This window comes from Cervus elaphus, chromosome 25, assembly GCF_910594005.1.
Source record: "Cervus elaphus chromosome 25, mCerEla1.1, whole genome shotgun sequence".
Taxonomy (NCBI): domain Eukaryota; kingdom Metazoa; phylum Chordata; class Mammalia; order Artiodactyla; family Cervidae; genus Cervus; species Cervus elaphus.
In genome coordinates this window covers 20251121-20266941 of record NC_057839.1, presented here as the reverse complement: position 1 = coordinate 20266941, position 15821 = coordinate 20251121, and the positions used below count along the sequence as shown (strand labels likewise).

Sequence of the window (15821 nt, the reverse complement as noted above, 5' to 3'; positions counted from 1 at the left end):
AAACCGTAAAGCACTACACAGATGTAAGTTACTATAATTATAATGATTAACAGTGTCATAAAGGGAAACCATTAAATCACTCACACAAATTGACACATGTACCTAGTACCTAAAAGTAATCAAGCAGGGAACCTAAAGCAATTTGACCATCTTCCTCTCCTTCCAAGTTCCTTTCCATTAAGCTTTTGCGGGTTTGTGCATCCATAAAATCAGAAGATATATTTGGCTCCAGGCTTTTGCTCTCTCAGCTGAATGGAGGAATGCCTCCTTTGATTATTCCAAATTCAGGAGAGGGAAAATGTACATCCATCTCTGGGACACATACCATGCTGCCTACCAAGTGTTCCAGAGAAATGACAAATCAGAGCTGAATTCTGGTTTCTTCTTCAAGCTCCCTGCAGCCAGGATTGGGAATGCAAGTGTTGAAGAGGTGAGAGAGAGAGCAAAAGAGACAGAAAGGCAGAGATGAGGACAGAAAGGGGCACAGTCAGAGACAGGGACTTCTCTGTGTTCAATGGGCCTTCATATGGCTCAACAGAAAGTAAATGAAAGAATAGCAGTCTCTCCTGCAGCAAAGTGTTATGAGGGGCCCTGAAGTACAAGGATCTTATTCCAAAAATAGGTAAGCAGCACATAAGAGTCACTGTCAGCTAGCAAGCAGTACAACCTGAGGATTTAGTTCAAAGATAGCTATTTTTGAGCAGTAAACAGACTGATATCCAAATTGAAGGACTCTGGTGAAGGACAATGAAGGCTCTTCTAGACAATTCATGTGGGTGTAGGTGGAAATTGGAAAACAGTCTGCTTAAGTGAGTATAATAAAGTAGATCCTTTGACACTATGCAAAATTTATACTTCATGAAATAAAAGTTGATGGAACTGAAGGGAGGAAAGCATAATTTGTTATTGGATATGAAGAAGATAGAAAGACTGACAAAGAGAGGTCTTAAGCATTTGGGGAAGAGATCATGTTTGCCAGTTCCTAAATGTAAGTTTGCAAATTCAAAACTCAGGAAAACTTTTCCCTTGGAATCCTTATTTGTAATTAGAGTATGCTGATTAATAGAATTCTTTATTTTTTCATTTTTATTGGAGATAGAGTTGCTTTACAATGTTGTTAGTTTCTGCTGCACAACAAAGTGAATGAGCTGTAAGTATACACATATCCCCTCCCTCCCACTGCCCCCCATCCCATCCATCTAGGTCACCACAGAGCACCAAGCTAAGCTCCCTGTGCTACACAGCAGTTCCCACTAACTATCTGCTTTACCTCTATCAGTGCACATACATCAGTACCAAACTCCCAGTTCACGTCTGCCCAGGTCCACATCTGCAGTTCTCAGAATGATGGCCTTCTATCCAAACTCACTAGATTCACAGTCATGACCACTGTAGACCCTACGTCCAAAAAGACATAACTCTTACTAAGATTACAAACCATGATGAATACGTGGAAAAACAATCTTAAAGAACCATCTTTTGAAAAATAAAAACACATGTATCGTACTATACTTTTTAATTGGACTTTTAAATATTAGGATTATTCTATTCCTTATTTTCCTTATAGCTTCTAAGAACGTAACTCATAGCTCCTTCTCACAGGAGTAGTGGGGAAATGATGAAGTTCAGAGTCAGAAGATCTGAGTTTAAATTCTAGTTCTATCTAGTTGTAAGACCTTGAGAAGTCACTTAATGTTACCAAGTATATGATATCAGAGTGATGGTATACCTCCACACTACTTCAAGGAGTGAATAAATAGTGAATAGACTAGATAAGAATATGTATGTTTAAGAGTGTTATAAACTATGTAAAGTCTTACACAAGTAATAAATTTTAGAGATCACAGAATCACAATTGGAAGGAAACTTAATATCAGCCTGTTCTAAGATTTTTAAGTCCTTTAAGATAAAAGAACTTAATTATTGCAAGCTGTTATAACAAAGTACCACAGACTGAGTGACTCATAAACAACAGACATTGATTTCTCACAGTTCTAGAGACTGGAAGTCCAAGATCAGGGCATCAACATGGTCAAGTTCTGGGTTGCAGATGCCAATCTTTTCATTGTATCCTCACATGGTAGAAAAGAGCAGGAGAGCTCTCTGGGGTCCCCTTTTTAAAGGCACAAATAATCTCATTCACGAGTGCTTTATCTTCATTACCTATGTGCCTCCCAAAGGCCCCACCTCCAAAAACCATCACTTTGAAAGTGAGGATTTCGACATATGAATTTTAGGGAGAAACAAATTTCAGTCCATAACATAGAATTGAAAAAAGTGTTAGTCGTTCAGTTGTGTCTGACTTTTTGCGACCCTATGGACTGTAGCCCACCAGGCTTCCCTGTGCATGAAATTCTCTAGGCAAGAATACTGGAGTGGGTAGCCATTCCCTTCTCCAGAGGATCTTCCCAACCCAGGGAGCAAACCTCGGTCTCCAGCATTGCATTCTTTACCATCTGAGCCACCAGGGACGCCTGTCCATAACAGACCTTTTCTCCAAATAAAATCATACGTAACAAATAAACAGCAGAGCTGTTCTTTTAAAGCAAGGAAGAACAGGGTACCAGATCTCAGCTACATTTATACCCCAACCAACTCCAGCCCCACAGTCCAACTGATACTGTCCCAGGGAGAATCACGCATTTAGGTATTATTCAAAGCACAAATTTAAAACTCACTGATATTTCCCAATCTTCTTAAATTACAGTTGAGGAAAACAAGGTCACGGAGTGGGTTACAATCAGTTCTTCTATGAAATATGTGTCTAAAACACCAACTAGTTTATATATGTTTGACATATATATCAGTAAAACATGGATATTATATTAGGTTATATACAGATTTTTCTTAGGCAAGGATAGCCAGAATAACAGGAAAAAATAAAAGGAAAAGCTCTCAACTCTGCTGCTCTACAGGCAGGAGACCTTTCAATTCTATTTAAAAAATAAATAAATATGGGTATACCTTGTTTTATTGAATTTTGCTTTACTTTGCTTTGCAGATACTAAGCTTTTTACAAATTGAAGGTTTGTAGCAAGCTTGTGTTGAACAAGTCGGTCAGTGCTATTTTTCCAATAGTATTTGCTTACTTTGTGTCTTTGTGTCACATTTTGGTGATTTTGCAGTAATTCAAATTTTTTCATTTTTTTATATTTGTTATTGTGATCCATGATCAATAATGTTTAATGTTACTACTGATTCAACATTTTTTTTAGCAATAAAAGTATTTTTAATTAAGGTATGTACATTTTTTTTAGGTAATGCTATTGCATAGACAATAGACTATGGTATAGTGTAAACATAATTTTTACATGCACTGGGAAATCAAAAAAGCTGTGTGACTCACTTTATTGCAATATTCCCTAGGTTGCTGTGGTCCAAACCCACAATATCTCTAAGATATGCCTGCAAAACGAGGTACCTGCATGGTTTTCAGATTGGGGCAGGAGGCACTCCTTTCTGTAACCACATTAACAGTAGTATCACTAGCTCAGAGTTCCACTTCCATTTACATTATCTCAATGTTCTCAAGTCAGTGTTTCCACTGTGTTGTTTCTGTGCTTTTTAAACATCTTTTAGTGGCCTCTGGCCATGCCAAATGCCTGAGCTTTGCCAAGAATCTACAAGGGTAGTGTATAACTCAGGCTGCCACAACAAGATTTTCAGGCCGGGTGGTTTAAAAAACAAAAACTTATTCTTTCACAGTTCTGGAGACTGGAAGTCAAAGATCAAGGTGCTCAATGAGATAGGAAGGGGGCAAGGCACAACCTTTACAAGAATGACATAGCCCAAGGACACACATAAACTGATTAGACCCAACTAGATGCAAGGTGATGGGCTCACCTTCCACTTGACCTTAAGCCTCAAAATACGCACACTGTAACACATCAGCAGGCTAAATGATATTCCCCAGGTACCATGATGGTTCCAAGGATGACCACAAAAGGTCAAGAGGTGGATGGTGGCCCAATTCCTGGAAATCCCCACCCCTTCCCCAAAGTACGGGACTACTCCTCCCACTCATTAGCCTATGAAATTACCCACCCCTTTTAGAACTAACACCCAAAAAAGATGTCCTTTTCATTATAGGGGACTGGAATGCAAAAGTAGGAAGTCAAGAAACACCTGGAGTCCTGGAGAAGGAAATGGCAACCCACTCCAGTATTTTTGCCTGGAGAATCCCATGGACGGAGGAGCCTGGTGGGCTACAGTCCACGGGGTCACAAAGAGTCGGATATGACTGAGCGACTTCACTTTCACTTTCACTTTCAACCCTCAGCTGAGACTTTCAGCTCTTGTGTTTGCTATTGATTGTTTTCTTGAGTTCTCCAAGACCTGTGACCATATTTTTTTTAAGTTGCCTGTTTTCTAATTGCATCACTTTACACACTGTTGTCTAATAATATGTGGTATTTAGAATGCCTTCTTAATTATTTTGAGCAGCCATTGCCTATATTTTCTTAGCACCTCCTTGGTTTTCTTACGTGAACTCATCTGACAGGGAAATGCAGCTTTTTTGTTTGCCCTCTCTGCATACTGGACCGTCTGAGTCAGTGTTCTAACTAATCCCTGATGGTCTCTGAGCTACTGTTCTACCAGACTGAGTAGTTATGTGCTTCAGGGATTTTTCGGTAGAATTGGTCCTATTAGGAGACTCTTGGTGTCACCTTTGTTATCTTAAAAGCTGTCCCTTTGCTGAGGCTCTTAATTTTTTGAAAACTTGATTCTATTTCAGCTGAAAATTGGCAAGGCTATTTAAAAAACTGAGGGAAGCCATTTAAGAAATTGAAAAGTAATCACAAACAACATCGAGTAGTTGTGACTTTCAGTTCTGTATCAGTTGAATTTTTGTGCTCTTCTCCCTGTGTACGTGGTGGTTCTATTTTTCTCCAATAAAACTTTTTATTTAAAAAAAAAAAAAAGAAACACCTAGAGTAACAGGCAAATTTGGCCTTGGAGTATGGAATGAAGCAAGGCAAAGGCTAATAGAGTTTTGCCAAGAGAAGCACTGGTCATAGTAAACACCCTCTTCCAACAACAGAAGAGAAGACTCTACACATGGACATCACCAGATGGTCAACACCGAAATCAGATTGATTATATTCTTTGCAGCCAAAGACAGAGAAGCTCTATACAGTCAGCAAAAACAAGACCAGCAGCTGACTGTGGCTCAGATCATGAACTCCTTATTGCCAAATTCAGACTTAAACTGAAGAAAGTAGGGAAAACCACTAGACCATTCAGGTATGACCTAAATCAAATCCCTTATGACTATACAGTGGAAGTGAGAAATAGATTTAAGGGACTAGATCTGATAGACAGAAAACCTGATGAACTATGGATGGAGGTTCGTGACATTGTACAGGAGACAGGGATCAAGACCATCCCCATGGAAAAGAAATGCAAAAAGGCAAAATGGTTGTCTGAGGAGGCCTTACAAATAGCTGTGAAAAGAAGAGAAGTGAAAAGCAAAGGAGAAAAGGAAAGATATACCCATTTGAATGCAAAGTTCCAAAGAATAGCAAGGAGAGATAAGAAAGCCTTCCTCACTGATCAATGCAAAGAAATAGAAGAAAACAACAGAATGGGAAAGACTAGAGATCTCTTCAAGAAACTTAGAGATATCAAGGGAACATTTCAGGCAAAGATGGGTTTGATAAAGGACAAAAATGGTATGGACCTAACAGAAGCAGAAGATATTAAGAAGAGGTGGCAAGAAAACACAGAAGAACTGTACAAAAAAGATCTTCACGACCCAGATAATCACATTGGTGTGATCACTCACCTAGAGCCAGACATCCTGGAATGTGAAGTCAAGTGGGCCTTAGGAAGCATCACTACGAACAAAGCTAGTGGAGGTGATAGAATTCCAGTTGAGCTATTTCAAATCCTGAAAGATGATGCTGTGAAAGTGCTGCACTCAATATGCCAGCAAATTTGGAAAACTCAGCAGTGGCCACAGGACTGGAAAAGGTCCGTTTTCATTCCAATCCCTAAGAAAGGCAATCCCAAAGAATGCTCAAACTACAACACAATTGTACTCATCTCACACACTAGTAAAGTAATGCTCAAAATTCTCCAAGCCAGGCTTCAGCAATACGTGAACCGTGAACTTCCAAATGTTCAAGCTGGATTTAGAAAAGGCAGAGGAACCAGAGATCAAATTGCCAACATCTGCTGGATCATCGAAAAAGCAAGAGAGTTCCAGAAAAACATCTATTTCTGCTTTATTGACTACACCAAAGCCTTTGACTGTGTGGATCACAATAAACTGTGGAAAATTCTGAAAGAGATGGGAATACCAGACCACCTGACCTGCCTCTTGAGAAACTTATATGCAGGTCAGGAAGCAACAGTTAGAACTGGACATGGAACAACAGACTGGTTCCAAATAGGAAAAGGAGTACGCCAAGGCTGTATATTGTCACCCTGCTTATTTAACTTCTATGCAGAGTACATCATAAGAAACGCTGGGCTGGAAGAAGCACAAGCTGGAATCAAGATTGTTGGGAGAAATATCAATAACCTCAGATATGCAGATGACACCACCCTTATGGCAGATAGTGAAGAGGAACTGAAAAGCCTCTTGATGAAAGTGAAAGAGGAGAGTGAAAAAGTTGGCTTAAAGCTTAACATTCAGAAAACTAAGATCATGGCATCTGGTCCCAGCATCTCATGGGAAATAGATGGGGAGACAGTGGAAACAGTGTCAGACTTTGTTTTTGGGGGCTCCAAATCATTGTGGATGGTGACTGCAGCCATGAAATTAAAAGACGCTTACTCCTTGGAAGGAAAGTTATGACCAACCTAGATAGCATATTAAAAAGCAGAGACATTACTTTGCCAACAAAGGTCCGTCTGGTCAAGGCTATGGTTTTTCCAGTGGTCGTGTATGGATGTGAGAGTTGGACTGTGAAGAAAGCTGAGCGCCGAAAAATTGATGCTTTTGAACTGTGGTGTTGGAGAAGACTCTTGAGAGTCCCTTGGACTGCAAGGAGATTCAACCAGTCCATCCTAAAGGAGATCAGTCCTGGGTGTTCATTGGAAGGACTGATGCTGAAGCTGAAACTCCAGTACTTTGGCCACCTCATGCAAAGAGTTGACTCTTTCAAAAAGACCCTGATGCTGGGAGGGATTGGGGGCAGGAGGAGAAGGGGACAACAGAGGATGAGATGGCTGGATGGCATCACCGACTCGATGGGCGTGAGTTTGAGTAAATTCCGGGAGTTGGTGATGGACAGGGAGGCCTGGCATGCTGGATTCATGGGGTCACAAAGAGTCAGACACGACTGAGCAACTGAACTGAACTGAACTGAATAAAAACTGACAGCCCCATAACCCTGGGACCTTTCCTTCCTCTCTTGCCTTCTGAGACGGCCCAAACTCTGTCTATGGAGTATGTTTCCTCCCTGAATAAACCTCTTTCACTCTACTGTGGCTCGCTCTTGAATTCTTTTCTGGTTAAAGCCAAGAACCCACACTTGGTGACCATCTCAGGGGCTCAGATGTGACCTGGGATATGTCCACCCTCTCACACCCCACTTTCTTTCCTACAACATCATAAAATTAGTGTCTGGTGAGGCCTCTCTTCCTGGCTTACAGAGGGCCACCTTCTCACTATGTCCTCACATGACCTTTCTCTGTGTATATAGCGCACTCGCTGGTGTCTCTTACCCAGAATAAAAGAACACTCATCCTATCTGACTAGGGCCCCACCCTTATGACCTCATTTAACCTTAATTACCTTCTTAAAAGTCTATCTCCAAACATGGTCACATGGTTTAGAGCTTCAAAGTATGAAACTGAGGCAGGCAGTGGCCACAATTCAGTCCATAACAGACATCAATTATATTTCTGTTAGTGTTCCTCTTACTGTTGCATCAGTTTTGAGTGGTCTATATATTTCCCATAGGATTGAAAAGATATTTTTAAATGCCTAATGTTGGCAAAGATTTGAAGAAATAGTCACTCTCCTAGACTTCTGGTGATAAAACTGGCCCAACACTTGTGGATGGAAATTTAACAATACATATCAAAAGTCTAAAAATTCTGCATATCAATTCAGACATTCCATTTCTAGCCATTTATCTTAAAGAAACACCAAAGCTCAGCTTCCAGGATATTTACCAAAACATTAGAGTTTAGAAAAATTGGAAAGTACTCTAAATATTTAACAATAGGTGAATGGTATAGCATATGATGAGGCTTCCCTGGTTGTTCAGTGGTAAAGATTCCATCTGCCAATACAGGAGACTCAGGCTCGTTCTTGGGTCAGAAAGATCTCCTGTAAGAGGAAACGGCAATCCACTCCAATATTCTTGCCTGGAGAAACCCATGGACAGAGGAGCCTGGCGGACTACAGTCCATGGGGTCACAAAGAGTTGGACACAACTTAGCAACTGAACAACAACAACATGCATGCATGGTTAGTTGTGTCTGACTCTTTGTGACCCTATGGACTGTAGCCCACCAGGTTCCTCTATCCAGGGAATCCTCCAGGCAAGAACACTGGAGGGGTTGCCACTTCTTCCTCTAGTGAACAACATATCACATGATAAAATTTTACAAAGCTATTAATATAATAATGTAAAGCATGGAATGTGGAAATACATTTAATATAATAGAATGAAAGTGAATTAAAATTATGTAAAGGATATAAGGATATGTAAATGATAAAAGAATATAAACTTATGAATAAGAATTCATATCCTTTTTTATTAACATATTACACTGCAGGTTATAGGTATAGGAAACATTAAAAAATTACCTCTGGGTAGTAAGATTAAGACTGACATTTATTTTCTTCTATGTACTCTTATTTTCCACAATTAACAAGCATCACATTTGTAAAAAGGAAACACACACATACACACGTTTGTATTTAAACTGTTAGAAGAAAAAGAACTAAACGTAAATTACAACCTTTATCTAAAATGTTCATGTACATCCATCACCCATTTCTTAGAATTCTTTGCATGCTATGAATTCCCTAAAGAATATTCTCCTTCTTTCATATGAAGAAGCAACAGAGGGTTTATGAAAACAAAAATTTGTTTCTAGTAAACAGTCCTTACTAGACAACCAATTATCCTGTCTTCCCTTAGTTTCCATCCCCCCAACAATCTGGAAAAGAAGGGGGAGAACCAACAATACAGCTTAACAGTAACATTTTCCTAACAGAATATTTTCTGCCATTGTCCACAAGTTCAGTAGCTTGAGAGGGCAAGGAACATCCTTAGGAATGATCTGAAAGGTGATTTTAAACATCAGCATCATTCTTGTCAAGCAAAGATAGTGTTTCCTTGGGAGACTTGAACAGTTCCTTCAGAGTGGTTCAGGTCTCTGAGGCAAATATGTATCCAGGCTCCATGGTGGAGAGTATTTGCCAGTGAGAATGTCAATTCTCAGGTACACACACAGTATGTGTTTTGCTACAAATGTTTTCCCAGTAAACAAGAATGGAGCCATCAAGAGAAAGAGAACGCTAATTTTAAATCAATTAAATTCAAACAGAAATGCTTCCTTTGGGTGTAGTTGCCTTTTAGTAAGCACACTAATTTTGGAGACTTGTATTATTTACCCACAAATCGTTTCTGAAGTAACTTTGGTATTGAGAAGTTGAAGTCAAATCCATCTCTCCCACAGCTCTCTCTCAATCCATCAACTATTGAGGGTGGAATTTAATGGGGCCATTCTTGTTTTTCGCCTTCCTCTAATCAATACAAACGCACACTCAATCACTGTTGCATAATACAGCATTCCTGTGCACTGCTCATTGACATGAAAGGGGATGCCCAAAAAATCAGGTATCTTGTGGTTCTGTGGGACCCTCTTCCAGTCCATATTAGGACCACTAGTCAGAAGAAAATGTATCAAGATCAGCTGCTGACCAGGATATGAGTCTGGGCAGGAGAATGGACTCTCCTACCCAGACTAATCTGGGCTCTGACCAAAAGGAGGCAGACTAGCCCTAGACCTCATTTTAAAATATGTCTCAGACCCTGAGTGGCCTCAACACTCAGGTCACAGGAGAAGAAAGAGATAACAAAGTTTGAGTCCCTGCCAACCCAGCTCAAACAAAAAGAGGATCACAGACTCAAGACTACACAGAGAAAGTAGTTGGATCACTTCCAAGAAAAGAAAAAAACTCTCAAATATGACAACCATAGTCCATTGCCTAGCATCTGAAACAGATCTAAGGTGGTACAAGGATCCCAGCAAATGGCTGCTCACCTTCCAGTGCATGGGTCACTTAACATCAAGTGCTTGGGTTTAAATTTGCTGTCATTGTTTTTTATTGTTGTCTGGGGTGAGTTACTGGATTGAAAGCAATTTGGATATTGTCTCCTCCATGGGGTTCTGCAGCCAAAAAGTGATTGATGAAAAACAGGGGTTTGGGATGAATGATTCCAACACAGCCTTCCTCAGAGCAATACAAATGATAAGGCTGTTACTTGGGAAAACAACAGCCATAAGAGTGATTTCATTGTCTCCGATGGGGAAGGGTGGGCATAAACACTAAGTACAGTTCATGACATTGGGGAATGACAGATGAGAGGATGCAGCAGTCTTGTTTCCTCATAAGGATTTCTCAATGTTTGCAAAGCCATATTTTTATACAGTCCAGGAGGCAGTAAAATTACTCGGCTGTAATCCTTAATATTGGGAGAGCACTTTAAATTTTACCAAACACTTTAACAGACATTATCACAATTATCCTCAAATTCACACTGTGTTCAGAGAGGTAAATGACTGGCCTCAGTTTACCCAGTCAAGAATATTTCTTTAGATACACCACCATGCCCACTCACAGGGTGAAAATCAGAAGTCTAGATATCTGTTAATTGTTTCTAAGCAACTATTTAATGAACATGTGTTATATATCAGTAACTTTTCTATGCAATGGTATTATTAATAATAAAATAGCAATACTCATTTGAAAATAACTATTGTATGACTGAAACCTGGTAACATTTTTTAAATCCTGTCAGGATAAATTAAAAGCCACAAGCAAATTTCAAACCTCCAATAAAAGTAATTCCTCAGCTCCACTTGAACCCAACAAAAAAAGCAACTACCAACTGAAAGACAGTCCCTACACACACTCAATTATCAGCCACAGTTCAGATACAAGGTGATCCAACTTAATGTTTTAAAGTGAAGAGAAACAGTCAAGAGCAAAGCCCATTAGCAATTCAAAGAAAATAAAAGTAGAATCTGGTAGTAAAGTCTAACCTCTTTATCCTTTGCGCTTCAACTACTTCCACTTGCTCATAGCGGGGTCACATGCAGAGGCCTCACACCCAGCACCTCAGAACTCCTCAGCTTGGTGAGCCACCAGGACGCCCAGATCCAAGATGGCGGAAGCGGCAGCGGGCCGTGTGCAGACGCTTCTCCCGCCCTGCAATCTGGAGCCTGAGTAGCCACAGCTGCGCCAGCTCTGGGGCGAGCCCTGCCGCCTCTCCCACACACTGAAGATATCCTCATACAGCAGCTGTGCCCCACCTCACCGCAGGCCTGTGGGAAGAGCATTTGCTCCAGAGTGGCAACTCCCACCTCTCCATCCTCTGCACAAAGGAAAAAACCTTCTGTTTCTGAACCAGACCTGGCCTTGCTCTATTGGCTCAAACAACAGGGGGTGGGGTTGGGCGGGTGGGGTAGCAAGAGGACTTTATTGAGGCTCGACTTGAAAAGGTTGGTAATAAAATCTCACTTTAATCTTGGACTTCTGTTTATAGATATTTCTGCAAAAAATATTTACAAATAACAATACTGGCTTTCATTTGTGGGTTGTATTGGTGACTAACAAGTGCTTTTAAGTATGTAATCTAATTTAATCCTCATTCTGCCCTTAAAGACAGGTAGAGATGAACATTCTTACCACCTGACACTGAGCCCCATTGGGAAGGTGAGCACACCAAAAGAGAGATGGGGTGTGGCCCTGGGAGTATACATTACACTTTGAGTTGGCAAGCCTGAGCTTGAATAGTCAGGTCTACAACTTGCTGGTATAAAGGTCTTGAGGTAAGCTTCTGATTCTCCTTGATCACCAGAAAAAATTTAGTGAATTTAATGAGACAGGCTAGTTACCTCCTCTCTCTCAACCCTGCATCCATCCTTCTCCATCTAAATCTGTGAAGCTAAAGTTACAAATCTACAACTATTTTTCCCAGGCTCCCTTGCCCAAGACTTCCTATTTTTTTAGCTTTTATTTTTTAATTGGTGAAAAATTGCTTCACAATTTTGTGTTGGTTTCTGCTGTAGAGCAACGTGAATCAGTCATAATTACATATATATCCCTGCCCTCCTGCGCCTCCCTCCCCTCCCCCTATTAATTGCTACTGATAGGAAACACTGGTGCAAGGTCAGAAGGTAGGCGCAGAGGAGAAGCTGTTCTTTAGTGCTCTGGCAGCATCTTTGGAGGTGGCTATCTCCCTTTGTAAGTCTGGCTCCTACAGTGGGGCTTCTCTCTCTGATTCTAGCCCAGCAGCAACTGATGCTCCAGGACTCCACAAACCTGACCTCCTCCCTTTTGTTTCCCCCAGCCCTTGGAAATGGGACTGATTCCTGAAGTTACTAGTTTCTGGATATGACCTCTTCTTTTTAATTGTTCTCCCAGCACCTAATTCTATTTCTTCTTATAACTCATCTAAAACACATGTAACCAATTTCTTGTAGTAAATTTGTTTAAACTATCTAGAATGAGTTCAACTTTCTGAAATGCACCCTGAGTGATACACAAAAGAACCCAGCACAAGAATCACCACCCATTTAATATGCAAGCATCAAAACAATTAAAATTAGGAAGACTTGCCAACATTACATATTGGCACCACGTGCAGAATCCACGCCCATTGTCCTACACTGGAGCTTTGTGTTGGGAGTGATGGCTGTGTGAGAATTGTCTCCGATCACAGAATGCCTTTAAATATCTGGAAGTTTAAGATTCTTTTAATGATGCATGCACTAATTTAATGTAATTTCCAAAACAGGGATGATAAAAATACTGACCTACCACTTAGAACTGGTTGGAACAACTAATTAGCTCTCATAAAAACACTTCAACCACCTAAAGTACCTCATAAAAGTTTATTATGAGTAGTAATGCTAATAGTTAAACATATAATGATGGGCATCAAATGGGCACGCTCCACAAGCTCATGGTGTTTTAAATTCTCTTTACGATCTAGCTGTTGTCTAGCAGTTCATATGTTGAAAGCTCTTCACAGCTGTAAATTAGTTAATCCCCATGACACTCACTCCTGAGAAATAGGTCAGTATTATTTTGTATTACTATGGAAACAAAATCCTATGTAAATGCCCACTGATAAAAGTTGGAGATGAGAAACAAGAAAAGTTAAGTGACTTGCTCAAGGCCACGTATCAAGTATGTGGCAGGGTCAGCTTTAAAATGCATAGGTCCTGACCCCAAAAGGCACTCCAGTCTACCTGATCAACACTAAGGGAATTATTGACTTTCATTTGCTTAGGAATTCAGTGAAACAGAAAATATCAATATGGTCTACATCTGGGAGCAAAATATAAACAATTATAATTTGCAGGCATGTAATTAAATGACCATATTTTGTTGGTCCATCAGTGATAGGCAGTAGCAGGCAGGGTAGTGGGAATTCTGAAGACAGACCGTTCAGTCTCATACCCCTGCTCAGCCTTGGCCAGAGACTGGCTGCCCAAATTTGGACAAGCTTCTTCATTTCTCTGAACCTCAGTTTCAAAGCCTAAGATTAGAAAAAGATGAAGTTAATAATGGATTTTACTTTATATGAGTACTGTGAGGATTTAAAGTACAGCACTTAGGGTGGTGAGCCAAACGGTTCCCAGAGGTCACCTCTCACTGTTGGACGCAACTGTTGGGACAGTTGGCCATCTTTGTGCCTTTAGTTGCATGGAGACGACGTGACTCAGACAAAAAGAGACGCCTTTTGGCCAGTCGGTGACTCTCAGCACCCCCATTCTATGGCATATAGGTTAAGGATCGGTTCTGGTACATCTCAGGAGCCTCTCTCAGACTCACGCCTTGGCTACATTCTCAGAAACGGAAACATTTTGACCCTGCAAAAGGCCTGGCCACGATACAAACTGGGGGCTCCGAAAAATGACCTCTGAATGGCACACTAGCTCTTGCCAAAGGCAGGGATAGGGCTCAAAATTTCCTTATGTTCAGTTCTTCGTGGCCCTCAGTCAGAATCCGACTCAAGGGGCTCAAGCTGCATGTGTCTCTCTGTTGCCTCCCTAGCTCCTGTCACCCTCTGTCTCTCTCCATCAGATTTCCTGGACGACCCCTACTTAATCTTTCATATCCACAGAATCGCTAGGAAAGGATTCTGAGGTTCCCTTTGGTCTCGGTCTTTCTCCTATATTCAAAAGCCTGAAGGATTAAAAACTCTCTAGGCTTCAAAACCAGTTCTTTTTGCATAAGCAATTAAAAACAACTAGCTTGTTAAAAAGACTGCCTAAGGGAAAGCTTGAAGTTAACCCTTTCCATGTCCCTGAAATACACAGCCCACTTTGCCTGAGACCTCAGCTTTGGGCAAATTAGAACGTCAAAACAAAAAGGCTGTTTGGATTTATGTACGTCTCAGTGTGTGTCTTTTGGGTTTTTTTTTTTAATATTGCTGAAGTTGTAAATGAGTTCTAATTTAATTGGCTTAAAAAAGTAAGCTCTTACAAATCAGACAATTCTAAATACAAGAGAAATTAACCTAAATGAATATCAAATTCACGTGAACTGCGAAATGGTCAATATTAAATATCTAGTATTAATGTTTGTTTCCTAATCTAATATAGACATGTCTAAGAGTCATTAACATTAAGCATAATATTTCCATTGTGCCTCGGTTTATTATAAGTTAGATATTATTATATCTGTTACAAGTTTGTCAGCAAGGAAAGTATCTCAAGTGAAGAAACTTCAAAAAAAAATGTAAATGAGATGTGAGCTTTTGGATAGACTCTATTAAGAATAATTATACTTTAGAAATGTCTGTCTAAACATTCTCTAGATTTTGGTAACCTGAATTTCTAGGGTAGTGCTTAAATAAGTGACGGAAGTTTATTGAATAGTTAGGTCATTTCCAAATAAAATAAGATTCTGAACCATTCGCTACTTAACACTAACTTCCTCTTACACAGAAACTAAAGAGATTTTGGACTACCAATGAATAATATTTGATGACATCTTGAGATGTTCTCTAGAATTTTTTTTAGAAATTTTCACTGGTATTTATGTTCACCAATGTATAGAATCCTAATATAAAGGTCAGTTCTTGGTTACTTAAGAAAAGTACAATGTGTGTTTTCAGTAAAGAAGGTATGAGGAATGAAATTATATTTTATGAAGGGAAAAGGAAGTAGGTCTGACTTACAGGTGGCTGTTTCAGGATGGGAGAACAAAGTAATGGGTACAGAAAGTGATAAGAGGGTTTGATGGAAAGTGCACCCCAAGGAAAGAGTTCTGTGCATAAATACAAGACTTCTTGAGATGTTGAACTGCCTTTGATAATGGATTTTGAGTTTCTTTACCTCTGAAGTAATCAGTTCTATGTTTACCTTTGAAATTTTCTTTGTTACTCCGGCTAAGTGAATATATAGTTTCACAGTGATCTGTATGATTCTATCTGACTTTTATAAACCCTTTTGATATTTATCAACAAAACTTCCTAAATAACTTGACTTCTAGCTAACTTTGGGATGCTTCAGGGGGCCCCTGAGACATCCCAAAGAGCTATTAAACTACCTGGGTTCATTGGACATTAAATTACATGGGAAGTACTGTGGAAGGGGTGATAAAATCTTCTCAG

The 15821-nt window shown here is 40.0% G+C and overlaps 1 long non-coding RNA gene across 1 annotated transcript in view; it reads right to left on the bottom strand.

The window, feature by feature from the left end:
* The window catches only part of LOC122683923, a 97228-nt gene extending 85886 nt beyond the window's left edge, over nucleotides 1–11342 (bottom strand). Inside the window, exon 1 of the long non-coding RNA XR_006337872.1 lies at nucleotides 11236–11342. This is a non-coding gene — a long non-coding RNA (uncharacterized LOC122683923). The remainder of the gene's footprint in view (nucleotides 1–11235) is intronic.
* Between the last annotated feature and the right edge of the window lie 4479 nt (nucleotides 11343–15821).